The sequence below is a fragment of the Tupaia chinensis genome, unplaced genomic scaffold (assembly GCF_000334495.1).
Source record: "Tupaia chinensis unplaced genomic scaffold, TupChi_1.0 Scaffold000027_1, whole genome shotgun sequence".
NCBI lineage: Eukaryota > Metazoa > Chordata > Mammalia > Scandentia > Tupaiidae > Tupaia > Tupaia belangeri.
Window position 1 is genome coordinate 703,542 of NW_006159457.1, and position 6,490 is coordinate 710,031.

Here is a 6,490-nt window from a genome sequence, read left to right on the forward strand (position 1 = left end):
ATAAAACAAGGATAAAGCCATGATAGAGGATTGGGGGTTCCTGTAGGTGGGTGCTTCAAAAAGTTTATTAAAAAAATGGAATTAAAGTATGAATTTTTTATATTTCCAAAAACTTTAAATCTATCAAATCTATGCATAGACTAAAAATATATATATATATATATATATATATATACACACACACACACATATATATACATATGTATATATACACATACATAATACACATGCAAAACATATATGTGTATATACATACATACACACATACATATACACACATATATACATATGTATAAATATATACACATACACACATATATGATCAGACATATATATATTTATATATTTATATATATACACACACATATATATAAACATTTATGTCTGATCATTTTTGAAGAGCTCACATATAGCAGATACACAAAACTTGAGCAATGAATAGATAGTAATTCAGTCACCATAGAGGTATTCAATGCCACAATCTCATTAGAGAGATTCATGGGTGAAGAGACACAGTGAAGATTGGAGCAGAGAGTCCTTTAATTGGTACAGTGAGGAAGATAGACAAGGTCTACATTATAGGGCAGGGAAATTGGTTGTTTGGATAACTTACCATAAATTTGGAGTATTTATTATCTCCATGTGCTTGACTATGTTGAATAGCAGGTTCAAGAGCCAGAGTTATAACTAGCTACATTTTGCAACTGAATAGAGTGAGAAGAGAGAATAAAAATTGATTTGTTATTGAGAAGAAAGTAACAGACTTTTCAACTAAAGCTATCTGAAGGTTTGTGAGGCTAATTTAATGATATGCTTTGAGATTAATTATGAAGACCTACCCTATGAATCAGAAGAGAGGTTAGAAGTTTGGCAGGTTTCACAAGTCAATAAAGTGCTGTCTGATATTCAGAATGCAGAATGTGTTGGAGGGCTTCTAGAGTTGAGCCAGGAGCATAAAGCATATCTGCTGCTACAGAAATCCAGTAAAGCTGTTATAATAAGAATATTCAGAGAGGGAACCAGCAGTTAGTGTAATGGCTATGTCGCTGGACTCCCATGTAGTCGACCCGGTGACTTAAAACCCACGCTGGGCGCATGTGCGTGTGTGCCCAACATCCCGAGAGAAGAATGGAGGAGAAGGGATTGCGGCGTGGCCATCCCCTATGGGGGGTGATTTCTCGCTTTCTGTCTCTCTGTCTCTCTCTGTCTGTCTGGCGAGCGCATGCACCCTATAGTGAAAAACCTCTCAAAAAAAAAAAAAGAATATTCAGAGAGAGCTGGGCATGAGGGTGGGGCAGACAGGATACACTGACCTTTCATAAAATGTTTTAAATTTATATAGCTATTTGCATATACTTTATAAGATGTGTTATATTTTGTCTGTTTTTAAACTTTTCTTTTACTAGCCTTTCAACAATAGGTTATCATAGTTCTTTGATGAACGAGCGAGAGAGAGAAAAACACCCTTGGCAGGGTCTTACTATACCCTCTTCCCTTCTTACAGCTTGCCAGGATTATGAACACCTGTGTGCCTGGATTCCTCAGGTTGACCCAGGATCTGAATTCCTGGTCTTCCACTGGTTTCTCAGCATATTAGAGTGCTGTCCTATTGCCTTTGCCCCATTGCTGGGCCTCTAGCCATTTTTGAGAATGCCTGTAGGTTGAGTGAGTCATTTATCTAGTCAGTTAAGTGGTTTCCCAAAAAGATATGGCAGCTGACTCAGATGGTACCACAGCTGTAAAATGTGACATTCTTTGAGGTTGACCTACCCATGACATGTGATGTCATATACTACCAAAATATTTCTATTTCTTTATTGTCCTTTTATTTTTAACTATGCAAAGAATTTTATTAACCTTTGTTCCAAACTCTATTCCTAGGCTTCTTCAGCTTAATTAGCAGTGAAAAAGGAGCTGAGTATAAGCAAAAACTGAAAAGAACTGCAGTGTCCAAGGGGCTTAGGCTTAAAAATATTAGTGATCTAGATTTTATCAGATCCATAAACAAAACAATTTTCAAATGCAGTCATAATATAAAATAGCAGCTCCAGTAACTTCGTCAGTTTATCACTTTCTGAAGTTGACTCAATTCACTTTGTCTCATTCTTGGAAGTCTCATCAATTATCCACCAGATCAGGAACTTCATCCTCCTCCACTCCAGTAGTAAGTGATACTTTTTTTTTCTTTATTTGGAGAGGTTTTTGTTATAGGGTGCGTGTGCTCGTCAAACAGACAGAGAGAGACAGAGAGATAGAAAGCAAGAAATCACCCCCAGGAGGGATGGCCACGCCGCAATCCCTTCTCCTCCATTCTCCGGCATGAGTTTAAGCCACCGGGTCCGGGACTCGAACCGCGGTTGACTTTGTGGGAGTCCAGTGACATAGCCATTACGATAACTGCTGGTCCTGCAAGTGATGCTTTTCCAACCACAGGTTGTTTGGGCAGAGCTCCAGTCAGTCTCCTTAAACTAGTCAAACTGTCCGCCTCAAAATGGTTTAAGAGGCTGGGTAGCATTTCTGTCAGCTGCTTTGTCTCTGCATGACCTGTAATGGTGAAAGTATTTGCTGCCGGAGATGCCCGAACTTTAGAGTTGATAAAGTGGATCACTGTTCTCTGGTTTGTAAACATATTCACCTCTCCAATACTAGAGATAGTGTTTGCCCCTAACTTCTTCAGGGACAACTGAACTTTTCTATTATCTGTTGTAGCTGTTCTATGAACCACCTTCTTCTTGCAAGCAGTTCCTTTGCCACCAATGCGCACTTGTGCATGCAGTTTGGTAACTTTTTTCTGGTTCAGGATACTTTCTTTCATCTTGTCGGAGCAGAAAAGGGACCACGCAGGGGACTAGAGTTGGTGCTCCGGAGGTCTCAGGCAGACCAGTTGAGATTAGGTGCACACACGCAGGGACGCCAGATGGACAAAATATGTATTCCATCTAGCCTATCCAAAATTGAAATACTCAGTGACAAGGGTACATTTGACACAAAGATTAAATTTGGTGGCTATCTGTGTTTTACATTTCACACCAAAGTGTAACCTAACTTTTACCAGCCAGACTAGAAACTAAACTGAACTAGAAACTAGAAAGTTCCCATATATGCTAGAGTAACATAGAAACGTATATTTAATGTGAAGACCCATTCTTATCTAAGTAGAGTCAAAACAAAACTAGTAGGTATGCCATCCACTGATCTGGCCTTTATGAGTTTATGTCTTTAGCAGCATTTGCATGAATCCCATTCCTCATCAAGTACTCTGTTAGCCAGACTAAGAAATAGGAATTCTAAGGACAGAAGCAATGAGAACAATGTATTCGATGCAAACTATAAAGAAATCTCAACTTTAGAAAGAATAGTACTAATGGATATTACTTTACTTTTAATCAAATCTAAACAAAATAAGAGTTACATTTCACATGTGCCTTTTACGGTTTAGCAAAGCTACAATTAATTTTTAATAAGCTGAGCAGATGGGTTACAGGTTTCTCTGGTGTGATTAAAATATTTTGTAGCTCTTAAATGGATGAAATAGGACCTGTCAATAAAATTGACAAGCTCTTTAATGATTTCCTCCATGTGTACCATTGTTGACAGCTAAAGCAACTGAAGCCAACATTTTTCTAAGAATTTAAGTAGAATTTTCTCTTCAGGACATCTGGATTGGCGCTGGCAATATTGAATGTCTCAATCATATCTTATGAAAAGTGTATCTTACACTGAAGTTTGATTTCACATCTTTTTCTCCTAGAGAATGAATAAGCCAGTAATCATAAGAAACATTAGCCGTAAGTGTAAGCATTTGTCAAAAAAAACCTCATAAGCAGACTTTCTTTAACAGCTAATATTAAGAATAAAGTGATTTCAGAAACTAACCTTATGCCAACTGCTGGTCTGAGCGGCACCTCCTCCAGGCATGATGGGCCCGCCTCCTGGTATGAGGCCTCCCATGGGTCCCCCAGGGCCCCCCCCCACAAGAGACTCCAATGTGTATGCCCCCTCCAGGTATGCGGCCCCCTCCCCCGGGGACGCAAGGCCTTCTTTGACCCTTGGCCACACAGTTATGGAAGTAGCCCCATAGAGGTGTGGGCCTGATTTCCTAGGGCCATGTTACCACAGACCTGTTTGTTTGTTATGCTGTTGTTCCTGGAGTCCCACCGGGTTGTCTGGTTTCCCGTACAGGGCGCCCTCCCCCGGTAATGCGCCCACCAAGGCCCTAGATTCATCTTGGCCCTCTCAGCTCCCTGTCTGTTTCCCATAAGGCTGTACATAGTCCTTTTATTTCCTTGTGGCCTATGAAACTGGTTTATAATAAACTCTGAAAATACTCTCAAAAAAAAAAAAAGAAACTAACCTTAAATACAAGAAGCATAAAGATATCAGACAAATGTGGGTAGCACATCTATATGTTTCTGGGTGTGTTAAATTAACTTATTACTCCTTAATTGTAGTATTTTATGGTAGCGCTGAGTACAAAATGTGTGTTTTTTTGCATTATACAATTGACTTCAAGGAATGAAAAAAAGCACTCATTAACTTTTTCTAAAGTATTTACTCTACAGATATTTGCATATTATAGGAAAAAATCACTTACCATAATTTCTGAGGTATAATAAGTTTTTAAACTACATAACAATTCTAGTTAGAGACTTAGATAAATAAACTTATATGTACTATTTTTACATTATATAAAATATTGAATATAGCTTGTTTTACTTTTATCTTCACAAACAATTATTCTCAGTCTGGAGATGGTGAAACTATTTATGTAAGATTCATACATTTTTTTCACACATCTTGTAAAAATTGGGTTAACTGAAATGGAAGAGGGATGTAATTGACAATGGCTCACAGATAATGCCAACATTTAACTTAAGTGCCTTAAATAGATTCAGTTTTACAGTCTTATATAAGTAAAACATTTTATTTTATAAATAATCAAAACGTTATGTCATGAATTGCTAATTGTGTAATATGAGAAAGTGTTTAGGGGGCACACTGATAGGGATAGTGGTAAATAATTTTTTTAATTCACTAATTATTATATTTTTCTTGTATAGTAGTTATGTCTTACTAGTTTAAATAACTCAATGTGTTTATATTTTGCTTTCAAATTCTCATCATTAGTTGCAATTCTCATTTGTTTTTAGAACATGGCTACAAACATTTTGATTTTTGTCTCTCAATTTTCCTGTATTTCTTGTGTTAGAAGAAAGGACCCTGAAAGTGAAGAAGTCAATTTTATTTTAATTGCTTGTGAAGTTATGCAATATTAAAGCAAGTAATTACTGGTATTCAAAAAAGTACAACTTTTGAAATTTTAACACATGAGCACTTTGTTCTCATCAGGATTATTTTTACCCAAAAGATCTCATAAAATTAGGTTATTGTCACATATAATGACTAAATTTAATTCTCTCATAAAATGTTTTTTTAAATGAAGAACATCTGTGTAATTCAACATGAAACAAACAATAAATGGTGCATGCCAACATTCACATTAAACACCTTTAAGCCAGAATCACGAAACCAAGGTGCAAACACAAGTCGGGGGAAGGAATGACAGATTTATCGCCTGCTCTGATACTGTGTTATTTGTACAATATAAATTTCTTTAATACTTCCTTCTCAATATTGTTGAACAGAACTACTGGGAGATGCACACCACCAGAAGCTAAATCTTTATTTGACAATTAGATTTACTTAAACTCTAGGTTGGTATTCAGGCTTTGCTCTTCCCTGGCTTTGACTTATATTTCAACAGTGTTCCTGTTTTGCTAACTTTTTAAGATGAAATGTTAGCCCATTGATTTTAGGTTATTCTCATACCTTTGAGTATAAATTTTTCTATAACGTTATTAAATCCTAAAAATTGTATGAATTCTATTTTTTTTAATTTACTTCAAAATATTGTTTTACTTCTTTGGTGTATTTATTTATTCTTCCATAGAAAAGAGAGACATAAATAGAGAGAGATACTACCACCAGGGTCTTTACTGTGCAATTTACCCCCAGACTCAGCTAGCCTAGGTCATGGGCATGTGCCTATGCCCGGCACATGGAGAGAGGCCTGGGAATGTGAACCAAGAACCTCCCATGTGGGTCTAGCTATGTTACTGCTGAGCCACTCTGCAGATCCAGTTTAAATAATTTTCTATTTTTTTCTTTTTCTTTTTTTTTTGATACACTTATTTTTTAAAATTGTTCTGTTCAATTTCAAAATATTTAGGACTATCCAAGTATTTAGTTACTGGTTTTAGTAAGACGAAAATAATATGTAAGATTTCTATTTATAAGAAAATATCATGGTGGGGGGACCAGCAGGTGGCTTGATGGTTAAGGTGCTGGACACTCCCACATGGCTGACCAACCATGGTTTGAGTCCCGGACCTGGTGACTTGGTTTCTCTCTCTCTCTCTCTCTCTCTCTCTCTCTCTCTGTGTGTGTGTGTGTGTGTGTGTGTGTGTGTGTGTGTGTGTGTGTGTGTGTG

General features: G+C 36.9%; 1 pseudogene; it reads right to left on the reverse strand.

The window, feature by feature from the left end:
- LOC102474998 (transcription factor BTF3 pseudogene) overlaps positions 1–2,815 on the reverse strand; it is a 21,850-nt pseudogene extending 19,035 nt beyond the window's left edge.
- Between the last annotated feature and the right edge of the window lie 3,675 nt (positions 2,816–6,490).